The sequence below is a fragment of the Procambarus clarkii genome, chromosome 35, assembly GCF_040958095.1.
Source record: "Procambarus clarkii isolate CNS0578487 chromosome 35, FALCON_Pclarkii_2.0, whole genome shotgun sequence".
NCBI classification, from domain to species: Eukaryota; Metazoa; Arthropoda; class Malacostraca; order Decapoda; family Cambaridae; genus Procambarus; species Procambarus clarkii.
In genome coordinates, this window is record NC_091184.1 from 37,989,888 (window position 1) to 38,006,901 (window position 17,014).

Genomic DNA, 17,014 nt, shown 5'->3' on the forward strand with positions numbered 1-17,014 from the left:
TAACACATTTAGGTACATCTGCACATAAGGGGCCTGACAGCTGAGTGGACAGCGCTTCGGATTCCTAGTCCTGAGGTTCCGGGTTCGATCCCTGGTGGAGGCGGAAACAAATGGGCAGAGTTTCTTTCATCCTGATGCACCTGTTCGCCTAGCCGTAAATAGGTACCTGTGAGTTAGACAGCTGCTATGGGCTGCTTTCTAGGGGTGAGTAACTAAAAGGAGGCCTGGTCGAGAACCGGGCCGCGGGGACGTTAAGCCCCGAAATCATCTCAAGATTACCTCAAGAAGAAGAAGGCTGTCTCGTCAAATGCCAAGGATCTAATATACACTGTTTAAGCCGCCAATGACAGCAATTCTTGCTAATATTAAAGTCAAGTCTCTTGGTTACACACCATAAGTAATAACTGTATGAACTTATTTCTTCAACTCACACAATAAGGTCACACGACCTTTTATAACAGGTACTTTTGCTGATAAAGATAAAGTCAACATGCTAAACAAAACCTGATAATGCTCAAACAATCCCAGTAATCCCTCGTAAACTGCAAGTACAAATAAACACGAAGAATAGAGAATGTCTCGTGGAACAACAAATAATCCGAGAATTTCCCCAGCACAAAACAGTAAATCACGGACGAACCGGAGTAAAATCCGCGCATATATCCGCCAACATCCACAGAGTATCCCTGACGATCCCCAGCTGCCCTCGGGATAGACAACCTCGCCAGGAATGTTGTCCATCCAACTTCCCAAACTATTTTCGCTCTTGCAGACTGAAGATACAAGGGTGAAGCCTCCCAGCGCATCAGTGTTTGTCAAGGGATAGCTAAATGGCCCATATGGCCTTGAAACATTAGTACCAAAGGTGCAGATTTCTGTGAATGAATCAAGGTGTTGGCTGGGAACACGCAGGAACATATCTGCACTATGTCCGCCACGCTCAAGGTAGAGTTTGGGGGAAAAAGAGAACACGTATCATGCCCCCATAATAGGAAAATAATGGCCCTCCGGAAGGCAATAATACGGTCCAGGTATCCGTGGTGGAGGCGCTAGCCACCGGAGTAAGGCGTGGCTGCAAAGAAATATCGCCCATATCGCACGACGGGTTAAGGCGGATGTAAGGGTGGCGCTGGTTGTATGCAGGACACAGGAATTCTCAACCACAAAGAGAGGAGAGGAAGGCTCGCCCCCACGCCAACCAGCATGGGTTCCTCCATCTGTTATCATTGTATTTTATTTATATATACAAGAGTTCTTACACTCTTGTAACACCACTAGCACGCACAGCGTTTCGGTCCTTAATCTTAATGTTCCCCGCAAGACGGCCCGCCAATCCTTTAACTACTAGGTACCCAACACTGTTGAGTGGACTCTAGCTCCAGCCTGGAGCTAGAGTCCAGGCTGGAGTAGTCCAGGCTGACTGTAGAGTCCAGAGAATTGTACTCACAACTAGGTGAGTACAATTAGGTGAGTGGAGGCTACAGTTCAAGATTAGCGCCTAGTCAATCCTCCCCGGCCAGGATACGAACCCAGGCCAAATTGCTGGCGAAGTATGTTACCACTGCGCTACGAGGACTCTTCCAGCCCCAGCTATCCATCCTGCCAAATACTAGGCTACCCTCCACCGATAGCTTCACCCAAAACTATAAAATGCATAAAACGAGAATAACCTCAGCTTATTGGGTATTGCGTTTGATGGTTGCTACTATAGTTTTGAGATGTATCGTATTGTCTCAATAAACTTACTAGAACCTAACCTTACCTTGCGATGGTCCCAGGATGAACGTGCCCCCGTCTCTGTCTCCGACCAGGACTCCTGGTTGGTGGTCTGGTCGACCAGGACTCCTGGTTGGTAGTCTGGTCGACCAGGACTCCTGGTTGGTGGTCTGGTCAACCAGACTCTTGGACGCTAGGCTGCTCACAGCCTGACCTACCTGGTTGTGACCTGATCAAACCCAGCCTGTTTGACCAGGTATCCTTTAGAGGTGTTTATCAAGTTCTCTTTTGAATACCTGTTTAAAGGGAGTGTTGAAAAGTCTTGGGCCCTTAATGTTGATAGAGTTCTCTCTCAACTTACCTATTGCACCTCACCTTTTTAAGGTGCTACTTTGCACACTCTTACCTATAAGTGTCTACGGGTGAAGTGAGCTCTAGCTCTTTATGCCCTGCCTACTAGCCGTGTACCTATTGCGTTTCAACTTCTCCGATTTTCAATATTTTTGTTGGATCTGGCCTTAAAGTTGTGGATGGAGGTAGCTTCCTACCATGACTCTTGGTCTCATGTTACGGTCCGTATAATCACTCAGAGCTACCCAAAGGTTCCTAACATTATGTAAGTAATGAAGAACTATGATATATTTACTCACCATGATGCTACATTCAGCACCATTCGTGCTGAATGTAGCACATGAAAAAACATAGTTTTACTCTGAAATAATATAATTTTATAACGAAATTGAGACCACATAATTACCCAAAGCCACAACATTGTCGCTTGGATGGTCGACTTCCTATGATGTTAGCTGCCACTCAGTTTCGTCTAGTTTCGTTATAAAATTATATTATTTAAGAGTAAAGATATGTTTTTTCATGTTCAACATCCAGCACCAACATTATAGTATATATATTCCATATTTCTTCATTAATTTCGTAATGCTAGAAAACTTTGGGTAATTAGACAGATCCTCTCTCTCGCCTGCGCTCTAGACTAGTCTAGAGAATACAGATTTAGGCATTTTAATAGGTTCCAATAATTCAGATGGGTTATTGAGTTAATTCTAGTAGAGAATGAGCTTTGCATGCTCTCCAGGTCAGCTATTTATACAGTTTTGAATGGGACTGTTATTGTGCAACAATATTCCTCTCTTGAGGGCACAAGTTTCTTGAAGAGTATCATTAATGGTATGGCATCCCTTGTTTGACAGGTTCTTGATATCCAACCTGTCATTTTTCCTTGCAGTTGTGACGGCTACTTTATTGTGTTCCTTACAAGTAAGGTCTTCTGATATGATTACTCCCACGTTGCTCTTTCATTCTATAGTGTGATCCGACTGAGTTTTATATGTGGTTTCGTTTTTATATTTTCGTTTTTTCCATAGCACAGAGGTGAAGCTTATCTTCGTTAAACTATTTTCTGTGACCCATTGAAAGATATGATTTCCCATCTGATTAGAGGTTTACTGTGTGTATATTGTCTAAAAATCCTAGTGTCATCTGCAAAGGATGATTTAGTGCTATTGTCTGTATCCTTGTCTATGATACGAGGAGGAGAAAGTACTGGAGCAAGTACGGTACCTTGAGGGACTGATCTTTTGACGGTGGATGATCCGGGCCCCAACACCCACCGCACCACTGATCTCCCACGCTCGCTCCCAGGAAATATTACGCTGTGCTTCGTGTTAGGAGGACGTAGTAATTCAGTCAACCCTTCAGGAACCGGTTCTACAACTGGAGGGCAGCATCAGATATCCCAGGATGGGTGGTGGGGTTCCTCAGCTGGGTGCAGCATGGAGTCTAGTGTCAGTCCCCCATGCTGGCCCTCCACTTCTTTCCACGACACCCCATAGTCAAGCTCCACCATTATCTCCCACATTTGTATCCTTATCTTAACTATTTTAACGTACCCAATATTGGTCGAAGTTTCCCGGTTTTATTTTTCGCCATTTACTTTGCTTCTCATCAACACAAATAACTTCTTGTCGATATTTTATGACCGGAAGAACTAGTCAATATTTTAAACTACCTATGCCTACCGCCTCAAACATCATCTTAATACAAAAAGGTAACATGAGGAGTAGTAATATAGCTCCTCCCGGCACCCGAGGCCACAGCTCGACACCTCCAGGATATGACTGTTGAAATAAAATCAATTATAGGATTAGTGCTAATGGGATGCCCTTCCAGACGGGTGTTAAATATGTCTCCAGGTTGTGGCCTGCGTCAGTGAAGATGGGACCGTCAACACGTCAGTGATTGGCTGGGCTCGTCTCCGTGCCTCGTCATCTGATTGGTGAAGATTAAGCCACCCAAGAGGTGGCACGGGCACGAGTAGCCCGTAAATGTACCCTGCAGTTGTGTTGTTGATTTAGATTCGTCTCCACCAACCTACACTGCCAAGACCAACAACGTTATGCCAGGGATTCCAAGAGTTAGTTGTCTCACTTGCCTGTTTTTCAGTGCTCAACGAAGACCTCACCTGAGACAAATTGTGTCCGTCATCCGTGAAGCAGGCTAGCGTAAGGGCTAGCAACGTCATCCGGTTGACCGCACAGAGACTTGTATATATTGTCTATATTCTATTGGTGATGGGAAATAATAACGGGTATCTTTTTATTTACCTTAAACATTGCACTATATTTCCACCAAGATTAGGTTTCTCTGAACTTGAGTAGGATCACAGAGTTTATAAAGAACCCGGTTACGAAGGGTTCGTCCAGTATTTTAAAATACTAATACCCGCCCAGTATTTTCCATGTGAATATTATTTGGTATCTCTCTCGTCTCCTTTCTAGTGAGTACATTTGGAGAGCTTCGAGACGATCCCAATAATTTAGGTGCTTTATTGCGTCTATGCGTGCCGTATATGTTCTCTGTATTCCCTCTATTTCAGCAATCTCCCCTGCTCTGAAGGGGGAAGTGAGTACTGAGCAGTACTCAAGACGGGACAACACAAGTGACTTGAAGAGTAAAACCATTGTGATGGGATCCCTGGATTTGAAAGTTCTAGTAATCCATTCTATCAATTTTCTGGCTGACGCAATATTTGCTTGGTTATGCTCCCTAAACGTTAGGTCTTCGGACATCATTATTCCTAGATCCTTGACATGCGGTTTTCCTACTATGGGCAGATTCCATTGTGTTTTGTACCCTGTATTATGTTTCAGATTCACATTTTTTGCCGAACCTGAGTACCTGGAATTTATCACTGTTAAATATCATATTATCTTCTGCTGCCTAGAAAGTGATGGGGGGGGGGAGAAAGGAAGGGTGGGGGGGGGGAGAAAGGAAGGGGGGGGAGAAAGGAAGGGTGGGGGGGGGAAAGGAAGGGTGGGGGGGGAAAGGAAGGGTGGGGGGGGTAGAAAGGAAGGGTGGGGGGGGGAGAAAGAAAGGGTTGGGGGAAAAAGGAAGGGTAGGGGGGGGGAGAAAGGTAGGGTGGGGGGGGGAGAGAAAGGAAAGGTGGGAGGATGAAGGAAGGAATTTAGGAAGGAAGGAAGGTAGTGGTGGAGGAGGAAGAGGTCTCCTCTCTCACTGCCTCTTCACCAGTTTAACTGTACAACATCCAGTCCATTTATCCAGTCAACAAACCAATAGTTAATCAGTTCACTTATTAATTGGTGTTGCCAGCCAGGCGTGTCTTCCAGTGTGTGGGGACCGTGGCGGCCGGCCGGGCAGACGGGGAAGGTGGCCTGGGGGATGGCGAGAGGAAAGGGAAGGATTACAGGGAGAGGGAAAGAGGGAAATGGAAGAGAAATGAAGGAAAGGAAGGAGGGGGGGAAGGAAGGAGGGGGGGAGGGAAGGAGGGGGGCAAGGGAAGGAGGGGGGCAAGGGAAGGAGGGGGGCAAGGGAAGGAGGGGGGGCAAGGGAAGGAGGGGGGCAAGGGAAGGAGGGGGGCAAGGGAAGGAGGGGGGGCAAGGGAAGGAGGGGGGCAAGGGAAGGAGGGGGGCAAGGGAAGGAGGGGGGCAAGGGAAGGAGGGGCAAGGGAAGGAAGGGGAGAGGAGAAGGGAAGGTTAGGGAAGAAGGGAAAATGGAAGGAAAGGAGGGAGAAAAAGGGAAGAAGGAAGAGGCGAGGGAGGGGTAGAGAGGAAGGCAGGAATGTGGTGGGTTAAGTTACCCGGGCCGGCCAAGCGTGTCTACGGAGCGATGGACTGCTACAACCCGGCCTCCCCAATAGTACGTCGCATTTTGACGTATAAACCTCAGAAAGCCAAAAACTAATGCACCAAAAATCATAGCGACTCACAAAATTGACGTGATGTTCCCCGTTTTCTTTTCCTGGGTCCTCGGTTAGGTTAAAGTTCAAGCAATTTACTCCATCAATTTAGTGACGTTGGGAACGCTGGAGAGGACGAGATGCGAAGAGCGGGCACTAGGCTAAACAAAATCCAGAGCCTATCAATCTTGACAACCTAACCTAATCCTAACAACAGTCGAACGTGGGCAGAACATTGGCACTCAAATTTAATAGAACAGGATTAAAAATTCACTTACGTGACAGAATAAACAAGATAAAACAACAGACAAACAAGATCAGGCAAACTTGAGAAGATTCCGTGTGTGGAGTCCGCCTCCACCACATCACTAGTTTAGGGTATTTCATCCCTTCACAACTCTGACATTAAGGGCTCACCATAGCCCGTGCTCTACCCATCCATCCTCCGATTTGACAGTACGATTTAATACTAAGTGTAATAAGTACATTTTCTTACTGTCATAAACAGTGCATAATTACACTTATGGGGCTGTTACATTTACCCAACTCCCTCCCCCGATTTAAATCTCCTCGTTTTCTGTCAAGACACTCAGAATTTTAGGATGAAGTTTCAATGTCAATTTACAATACACAAGTTTTAAATATCAGGAATTTCTTTTTCAGGTTTATTAAACAATATAGATTTTATACAAAATTTTAAAATATCCTGAGTTACTTTACAATTTATTGATATATTTTAGTTTTGTTTTATTAGTTTTATAAAACTGTAATATCAATATAGCTATAAGTTGAGTACTAATTGTAATTAAGAAACAATAAAATGCTTATCTTCAAACACTAAAGGTTAGGTGAGGTTGTGGTTTTCTATTCAGTTTTTCAGGTAAACTCAAATATTCACAATATATTTGACTACGATTTAATACTAAGTGAAAATAAGTACAATTCCTAACTGCTATGAATAGTACATAATTGCACTTATTTGTCTTCTTACATTTACCACCCCATTTTTGGAGGACGGGCTGCCCGTGCTACATGGACACTTCGTTCTGAGTAGCTAAATCTAAAACAACATCTGACACCGATCAAATTCTTTGTTGTGTCGGTGGCTCGTTTGGGTACTTCGATTCTATTGGTGTTCCCAGGTTCGCATGCATGTTAAATAGCTTGTCCTTGTCGGCTCTGTGTCCCTCAGAATGTTGTATGTCGTGATCATGTCTCTCCCACTGAATCTTCTCACTTCCAGTGACATGAGGCTAAATTAATTCCCCTGCATTTAAACGAGTCCTCCAGTTATCCAGAGTTTCATCAGCTGTTAATTTTGGCCACGGGCAGTTTTCCCGCCTGATGAGGCTACTATAAGCCAACCCGAGGGAAGAGCTTTGCTTTATCTGCAATGTTGCTTTCAATTTACCTTTCTGCTTGCTCTCTCATGTTGATTCTTGCCGCATAGTTGTTGGCTAGTTTATTATGCACCCCATATTGATCCTGTGAGTGGTACTTGATTGTGCACCCCATACTCCTCCTGTGAGTGGTAGTTTGTACACCCCATACTCCTGTGAGTGGTACTTGATTGTGCACCCCATACTCCTCGTGTGAGTTGTGGCTCACTGAGGTACGCAAATAATTCACTGAGAGGTACGCAAATTACTCACTGAGGTACACAAATGACTCACTGAGGTACGCAAATGACTCACTGAGGTACGCAAATGACTCACTGAGAGGTACACAATCCTGACACTCTAGTTACACAGTCCTCTGTATTTTGGTTCCTGCACATTGTACATTCCTTTCTAAAGACTATGGTTATTTAGTCTTAAAGGTTAAAGGTCTAGGTTATGTGTTTACATTCTTGGTTAAGTCAAGAGTTACTGCTATACCTCTATGGAGTAAGGAGCCATCACGCCACAACGATGACTAGGCTAGTGGTCGAGACAACATGGTTGACAAAATGTAATGAAGAATAGTTACAAGGACAATTCTCTCTTGCACCAGGAGCGCTTGAGAGGTAGGGGTATGCAGGCGATGAGTCACAATAACGTGGCTGAAGAATGTTGACCAGACCACACACTAGAAGGTGATGGGACGACGACGTTTCGGTCCGTCCTGGACCATTCTCCATCGACTTGACAATGGTCCAGGACGGACCGAAACGTCATTGTCCCTTCCACTTCTATTGTGTGGTCTGGTCAACAAGGTAGTGGTATGTTAAGGGTGGGTTGGGTAGTGGTAGGATAGGAGGTGGGGAAGTGGTAGGTTAGGGGGTGGGTGGAGAAGGATAGGTTAGGGGGTGGAAAGAGAGGGCGGGGGGAGAGAACAGAGATGCAGTTCCTAGGGTAGGCTAGAGATGTCAGTGTGTGTGTGTGGGGGGTAGGAGTAAGGTTGAGGGGAGGGTGGTCAGCAGGAAGTGTTAGGTGTCACAGGCGGTCAGTGAACTGTGACTCACCATAGGTGTAAAGTGCCTTGTATAGTGACTTGCGAGCCTCTTGTTGAATCACTTATCATATGAAAAGATTACTGACATGTATTTTTGTAAATGATTATATATATATATATATATATATATATATATATATATATATATATATATATATATATATATATATATATATATACACATATATATATATATATATATATATATATATATATATATATATATATATATATATATATATATAATGTGTGTGTGTGTGTGTGTGTGTGTACATGTGTATTTAACATTAACAGTTGTGTAACTAGCTTCAAATTATTGTCACTTGCTTAATTAGAGGAACTATGGGGTTCAGTTCCTGAACCCATATGTGCCTCTGTAACCCTTTCCACCACCGCCCACGGGATGGGTATAGGGTGCAAAATAAAGAAAGAAATTGAATTAATGTCCTGAGTAGGGGAGTGGGGGGGGGTAATGTTTACACGTAGGTGAAGCTCAGCCACTTGTGCACTGAATCATGGCTGCAGTTAGGCACAGGTAGAACAGGTTGTGCATGTGCAGTATATAAAGGGAATGAAATGATCATGTCTAGTACACAGAGATTGAACAACTGGGTAAGCACGACACAGACTGAGCTATTGGGTATTTATCTAGCCACTGAGTACCTTAAGCTCAATGGTGGTGGAGTGATATTCTGTGACTCTAAAAGTGCTCTGCAGTCCTTAAATAACCCATCACAATGTATGTCGGAAGTAGCTTGTAATATTAAATGGAATGTAAGTTTTGCCAATGATAATAATTATTGTATAAAATTTGTGTGGATCCCATCCCATGTTGGAGTTGGAAAACATGACTTTGCAGATCGATTGGCCAATGAGGCTTGCAGGAAAGAAAACATTGATTATGACTTTGGACTATCTAATGCAATTACTAGAAACATACTAATTAAAAAATATTACTTCAGATTTAGAAGAACTAAGAAATGCCCAGAGACCTGAAAGCTGCAGTATTAAAAGTTATGGCAAGTTTTGTAATAATAGGTATTTGTATGGTCAGCACAGTAACCGAACCAGGCATGTGATGTAGTCATTGCGGTAATTCACCTTGGCTATAGACACATCTGGCAGGTTAGTGAGGCTGAGCCACTACCAGAATATTCAGATTGTAAACTCTGTGATAAACCTTTAATGCATTCACTACAACACTATATTGTTGAATGTGAAACCGTAAAAGATTTTAGACCTCCTGACCTATTGTACCACCAACTGTGCAACTATTTCATTGACTCAGGTGTTCTGGGAGACATCCTAAAAATTTATTTAAAATTTGCTTGCCCATTTTAAAGAATGAAGAACAATTTTATTTATATTATTTTTAAGCTGCATCTCTTATGAACCCATCCCTGCCCTTGTGTGGCAGTGCACAATTGAAAGTTGTATTTACATATTCATACACTGAAACGTGTATACAGTCTAATGTAGTTGATTGTAACCATGTGCTTTAAATTTCAGTTTATACCTATTGTCTTGTGTATGAGTCTCTGTCCTGTGTGACAGTGAGTACCAGCATTATCTTCACTCTAATAAGACTTAATTGAAGTCCTCAGATTAGCCAAATTATAATTAATTTATGTCAATAAAGATGTTAATAATAATGACTACTCCTAATGAGGGCAACCCCCCATCCGTCTCCTGAACACCACCACTCTCACCCTCTACACGCACTTCCTCCCCCGTATACAGTTACAGTAAGTTGTGGGGGATGTAATTGTACACGGGGGAGGAAGTGTATGTACAGGGTATGAGTGGTGGTGTTGAGAGCAGGGGGGGTGGGGGTTGCCCACATTAGGAGTAGTCATGACTCAGTGCACAAGTGGCTGAGCTTCACCCACGTGTAAGCACCGACCCCCCCCCCCCCCTCCCCCCACTCTACTCAAGACATCACTGACCGTCTCTGCCACCTAACTCTTCCTGCTGACCCCCCCCCCTTTCTTATTCTTACCCGAAACTCTGTGCGCATATAAGTGGCCTCAAACATAGTATATACTTGCTCTATCTAGAAATTCAACATTCTGTTTGTAACTCATTTTGTATGTACAGTATGTACTTTTACCTAAATAAATTATTATTATTACCCATACACACTTCCAGCTGACAACATCTCTCTTGGAACTATGGAGATGGACTAGGAACTTCATCTCCATTGTCCCCCCAACCCCACCTTTGGAACACATTTGTGATGGTCAAGTCACTGTCGGCTTGTTTGAGCCTCGCATGATATGCTACTTGTAGAACGGGGCCTCCATATTCCTCAGGTTGTTGGTAGCCGGACACGTTGCCTCCAGCCGGCAAGCTTAAACCTGCGCCATACGGAGTGCCAAGATTATCACCTGTGTATGGGTGTAAGTGACAGGATGAACAACCCAGCGGGTTGTTCATCCTGTTGGGGAAGTGTTGTACATGCTGCTATGGCAGCATGTACACTCACAGAATGAGTAGTGCTGCCCAATAAACTCGCCCCTCGGGGCAAAGTTTAATTTAAAATTATTAGGCTGCCGTAATGACGACATTTAAAATATCATCACAAGTTTCACGACTCTTATTACCGCTCATATATTGGTATATTGGGTCATAATCAGATCATAATAAATCATCTAAAAACGAAAAGGGCCCAATTTTTTAACATTAATTCCAGACAGTTTTATAACTGTATTACTGAGGGTAAAGTGATTACGCTCTCATTACTCAAAGAGTCAGGGGATAATATTAAGCCTAACCTATTTTTTAATATTACTAGTCCAATACAGGTGTATTAATTAATCAATGTGTATTTTTTTTAACAAATTTAATCGAGCCCAGTTTTTGCCAATGGCTAAGGAATCACACCGATTACAATGAACTCGTTATCATGTTAAAACTCGTTATCAAACCTCGTTTTAATAACTCGTTATCGTCAAAACTAACAGTTTAAAATAAACCAATTAGTAGTGGAAGTTACGTAAGTGCAACATTTACCACTGGAAATAATAATAACCCAGTTTGCTTCGCTCCAAGGCAACCTGTCCCCAGCCAAGCCCTGACAAGTGGCGGCCAAGCTGCGTCATGCCTCACTGCTCACACCTGCTTGGATGCACCAGTCAGGTCTGGAGACTTTCACCACTTGATTGTAACACTGAACAATATCCGATTGTGGTTTTTCCTTCATGTTTCCGGTCTAAATGGCTTTTGCATTTCTAGGCGGCTGAAAATTCTCCCGCAGTGGGTTGTGTTTTTTTCTAACTTATTATAAACGAAACTATAATTGCCACTTAATTCAACCGTTTACTAGTGGCACTCATCACAACCGTTTACTAGTGCCACTCATCACAACCGTTCACTAGTGCCACATCACAACCGTTCACTAGTGCCATTCGACACAACCGTTCACTAGTGCCACTCATCACAACCGTTCACTAGTGCCACTCAATCGTTCACTCGAGAACACTAGGCGGACAAAAGATTATTGATGTGTATATTTGTGTAGGTGATTAAATATGTATATGTATGAATATGTGTATATGTATATATAACATTAATAATTGTGTAACTAGCGTCAAAAATTAATATTTGCTTAGCTAAACGAACTAGAGGGTTCAGTTCCTGAACTGATTATGTGCCTCTGTAATCCTTCACAAAAAGCCGCCTGACTCCACATAAGTACAATGACAGATCCGATAAGCCATACAGATGACCTTTGATGCGCTCACATAGGGCATCAGTTATGGAGGAGTCTGCTGGTCACATAACCTTTGTCTCGGCAGCCCACTGCCTCTTGGGGAAACGGGAAAGGTACAGTACCTGGTTGATGGGGTTCTGGGAGTTCTTCTACTCCCCAAGCCCGGCCCGAGGCCAGGCTTGACTTGTGAGAGTTTGGTCCACCAGGCTGTTGCTTGGAGCGGCCCGCAGGCCCACATACCCATCACAGCACGGTTGGTCCGGCACTCCTTGGAGGAATAAATCTAGTTTCCTCTTGAAGATGTTCACGCTACATCCGGCAATATTTCTTGTTAGTTAGGTAGTTAGGGATTCCCGCCCACTTCTGCCACTGGACAAGATTTGTTAGAATTTGGGTCAAAATCTTGTAAGCCAAGGTGCCACAATACACCTAGATGTATATTGCCATGTCTCGCGTAGTGTAAATCTGCTTGTGAGAATGAATTTACGTTCACCGTGGAGTTAATTGTTCTAGGCTTAGGCTACTATCCCCCCATAGATTTCGTCGACGTTCTTGGAATACGTTCCTCGAGGAATTAATAGTCATTCAGGAATTAGCTCCCTTTGGATACGTTAAGCACTTATAAACGCACCGCTAAGCGCTTTATTTTCTTGAGTATTTACTCACGATTCATGAACGAACGCGTGTAACTTTGTTTCTACGTCACGTTACCAACACACTAGAAATACACGCTGTATAGCCTCATCAGAGTGTGGTGTAATGTGTGGTGTGGAGCGGTGCACGTCCGCCCCCCTCCCTCCCTCTGACCCCCGCCGCCACCTTGGGGGGTCCGCGCCCCCTGCCGCCTCCACTAGTGCGCTCCACTCTTGTTAAACCAACACTTTCCAACTGTCTACTCCCGTTAATTAAATGCGGGTGTTTGCACACACTGAAACTGGCTCAATCTCACTAGCCGTTAAACAACGCTTGCATAGTTACATACATTTTCTGACACACACACACACACATATATATATATATATATATATATATATATATATATATATATATATATATATATATATATATATATATATAGAAGGGGTACCACCTCTGGTGCAAGTGTGTGTGTGTGTGTGTGTGTGTGTGTAGCAATAATATTATATATATATATATATATATATATATATATATATATATATATATATATATATATATATATATATATATATATATATATATATATATATAATTTTAATTTTGCCCCGAAAGGCGAGATTATTGGGCAGCGCCACTCATCCTGTGAGTGAACATGACCCCCAATAGGAAGAAAACTCGTTGGGTTGTTCATCCTGTGTAACCTACTACCTAATAATAATATATAACCTGAGAGCAGCATGCCATTCCTCACACTGGAGACGGCAAAAAGAACAGGACCTAGATTCAGGAAGCTCTGTGTATTTCTTCGTAAGTGGGTTTGCTACGAAGGTTCCTAAGTGCGCCCTAAGAAGATGCTTAGGTGCGATTCAATAAGGTATACTTAGGAAGAAAATTGTTGGTTCACCTGCGTGCCGATAGAGGTCACTACTGTGTTTCGTTTGGCCAATCAGAGAGCAGCAACATTCTTCATATTGAAGATTTAGCGCTGGCTTATCGGAGCTCTACTGCCTCCTATTTACGTCGAATTTTCTTATAAAATTAGTATATTTCGAAGTAAAACAATTTTTTTCAACTTCTACAGCCAGCACCGACATTGTAGTAAACAAATATGTTGCATTTGTTGTTTACCTACGTAATTCTAAGAGATACTGTGTAGCTGTCCTTGTTGCTCGGAAGATGCGCTGACAATTATTGTATATATTTACTGAATTTACCCAAGGGCCACTAACTATCTAGTGACCTCGAAGAGGACAGAAAGCCGGCGGCTTGTTAAAGGGCCCGCCAATTGTCTTAATGATATTTTTTAGCTGGAATTTGGCATTTACGGCTTCAGCGGGTAGGCGGTTCCATGGGTTTATAGCCCTCTTGGTGGAAAAAAACATCTGTTTTCAGTCCTACTTGAGAGAACATACTCTCCAACACTATATCTGTGATTGTCCTGTTATCAGTGACTTCATACCAAATGGTATGAGGTATTTTGAGCTCTGTAATTACTTCATACACTCAGGAATATTGGAAGATATTCTTGTGCTGCACCCAGATTTTGCCAGTGGAGGCTAATAGATCAGCATTAAGTATTTTGTTCTCTCCTAATTCCATGTATGACTGGCCATCCTGTGAGGTGAGGATGTTGGGTGAGCTTGTAGCTGGTTTTTGATCTACACTGTGTGGTCCTTTATACAGAATAGGGAAGCAGCACATTGCTGTGTATACCTAAACATGTTTAAAAATACATTGTTTGAGAGGAGTTTTGTAGAAACTGGTAAGAGTAATTATAATATAATGTTTCCATGATTCAGTGCTTACCTCTTGTGAAAATTGCTTAGAGTTGTTTAGTCAGAGTTGATTTGTTTTTTGTATTGAGGCTGGTATTATGTCTAACCATCCTGTGAGATGGGAGTATTAGATAAACTTATAGCTAGATTTTTATCTACCTTACCTTGAGTCTACCTTGAGGTGCTTCCGGGGCTTAGTGTCCCCGCGGCCCGGTCGTCGACCAGGCCTCCTGGTTGCTGGACTGATCAACCAGGCTGTTAGACGCGGCTGCTCGCAGCCTGACGTATGAGTCACAGCCTGGTTGATCAGGTATCCTTTGGAGGTGCTTATCCAGTTCTTACACTTCTTCTTCATCATCTTACACTGTGTAATATTCCATATAGAATAGGGTAGCAGCACATTGCTGTGTATACCTAATCTTCTTAATAAAAAAAATCAGTAATAAAGATTTTAAATTATAGTTTGTATTATTACAAATACAGTACTGTATTATCCTTATTAAATCATGTTGACCATGGATCATTAAGATCTCATGTTGATATGTAATACAAGTCATATTTCTTTTGAACTGCTAATCCATGCTAATCATTCATTAAATTGTGCATTATGTCTCAATTTTTCACTTCCTTGGATATACTGTACAGTACAAAAAGATAGGATAAAAATAAACCAGTAATATTTCTTTCATTATATTTTTAATTTAAATAACTGCATCAATATTTTTACAGCTGACAGGATTTGTTTTCCCATACAGGTGCATTATTTGTTAAAAAAAAATTTGGTTTATTGTTACACACAATGGTGCTACATAGCCTTCCCAGCTTGGTGCCTTCTTTTAATACTTACTGATTAAAAAATAAATAATAAATACATTTTATTCAGGAAAAGTACATACAGTTGATTTACAAACATAATGTTGGATTTATAGGCAGAGCTAGTACAGCACAATTCAAAGAAATATCCGAATTAGTAACTGGGCGTCCACAATGCAGGCCGAGTTGGTAGCGATACTGGTAGCACTCGAAATTATTGACAACACTGAAGTAGACAGCTTAATTATTTCTGACTCCCTATCCTCACTACGAGCAATAAACAGTTTGCAATCAAGTAATAACGTGCTTGTCTTGGAAGCTAGACGTAGATATGTAAGAATACTTAGCAAGAGGGTAAATATAAAAATGTTGTGGATTCCTTCTCACATTGGCATGCAGGAACATGACAAAGTTGACGCCCTTGCTAAGGCTGCAGTAAATAAAGACAGTATTGAATGGAATCTTGAGTTATCAAATAGGTCCCTTAAAAGTGTCATTAGACGAGAACTCCTAGATGGATTTGAAGAAAGTAGAACAGTGCAAACTGGAACTAGTAGGTCCATTGTTCATCACAATGAAATGTGTGAAGTAAAACATGTGTATGGGGCAAGTAACAAAGTCAGTAGACTAACAGATGTTGTCACAGCTCGTATAAGACTTGGCTACAAGTATCTCTGGCAGTTCGGCTTGTATAGGGATCTAGATGAAGTAAAGTGTAAAGTGTGTGGACATAGGCAGGGACACACACTCGAACACTATATCTTGGATTGTTGTAAAATTGAGCCTTTTAGAGATAGATCTAAGCTCACTCTGTATGATATGGCAACCTATCTTATTACCATGGATAAATTACCTGAAATCCTTGCACTGTACCCACATTTTGCTTCCAGTAGATGAACGACATATGAGATTCAGAAACAAGTAGTGTATTGTGAGGACTAATAATAAACAGAAGCTCCCCTATGACTCTGTAATATCCCCATTGGCCAAACTATTATGTATTAACGATAAGACCTACCATTAATGTATGATGACTTACTGTAAAGATGTAGCTCTTGTAATAGCACTTTCTCTGTAACTAGCTGACATTGTATCTATAAGGTGTGAAGGATTGAAGAAATTGTTTATGTAATAATCTAAGATGAGGTCTGATAAAGACCTTTTGTGCCCTCTGTAATGCTTTTGCGCTACCGCTCACAGGATGAGTATGGGGTGCACAATAAACTAGCCGCCTTCGGCGGCAACAAAGAAAAAAAAAAAGAAGCTAGTACATACAATACCTAAAGCCACTAATACTCGTAGCATTTCGGGCAAGGTGTGGGGGGAAAAAAACACAGACTAAAACTTAATAGTAATCGGGATTAGGTATAAATTGTGTTGAAAGAAGGAATAAAAAATACAAAAAGGGGGTTAACATAGCATAAATCAGCAATTGCACATGTTGGTGAACAGCGTTGTTTAAAAAATAGCAAGACATGGGTTGACATTTAGGAGGTAAGTTAGGTTACATCGAGTTAATTAGGCAGTACTTGGTTTAACTCTTTAACTGGTTGAGAGAGGTACAGCCTTTGACATGATTCGGGAGGTTATTCCACATTCTGGGTCCCTTGATTTGTAGAGCACTTCTAGTTTGGTTACACACAGCCAAATTGAGTAACAGGAAGAGGTGTTGGACACAAATTTGTTCCATGCTAAATGTAGAGGAATCAGCTG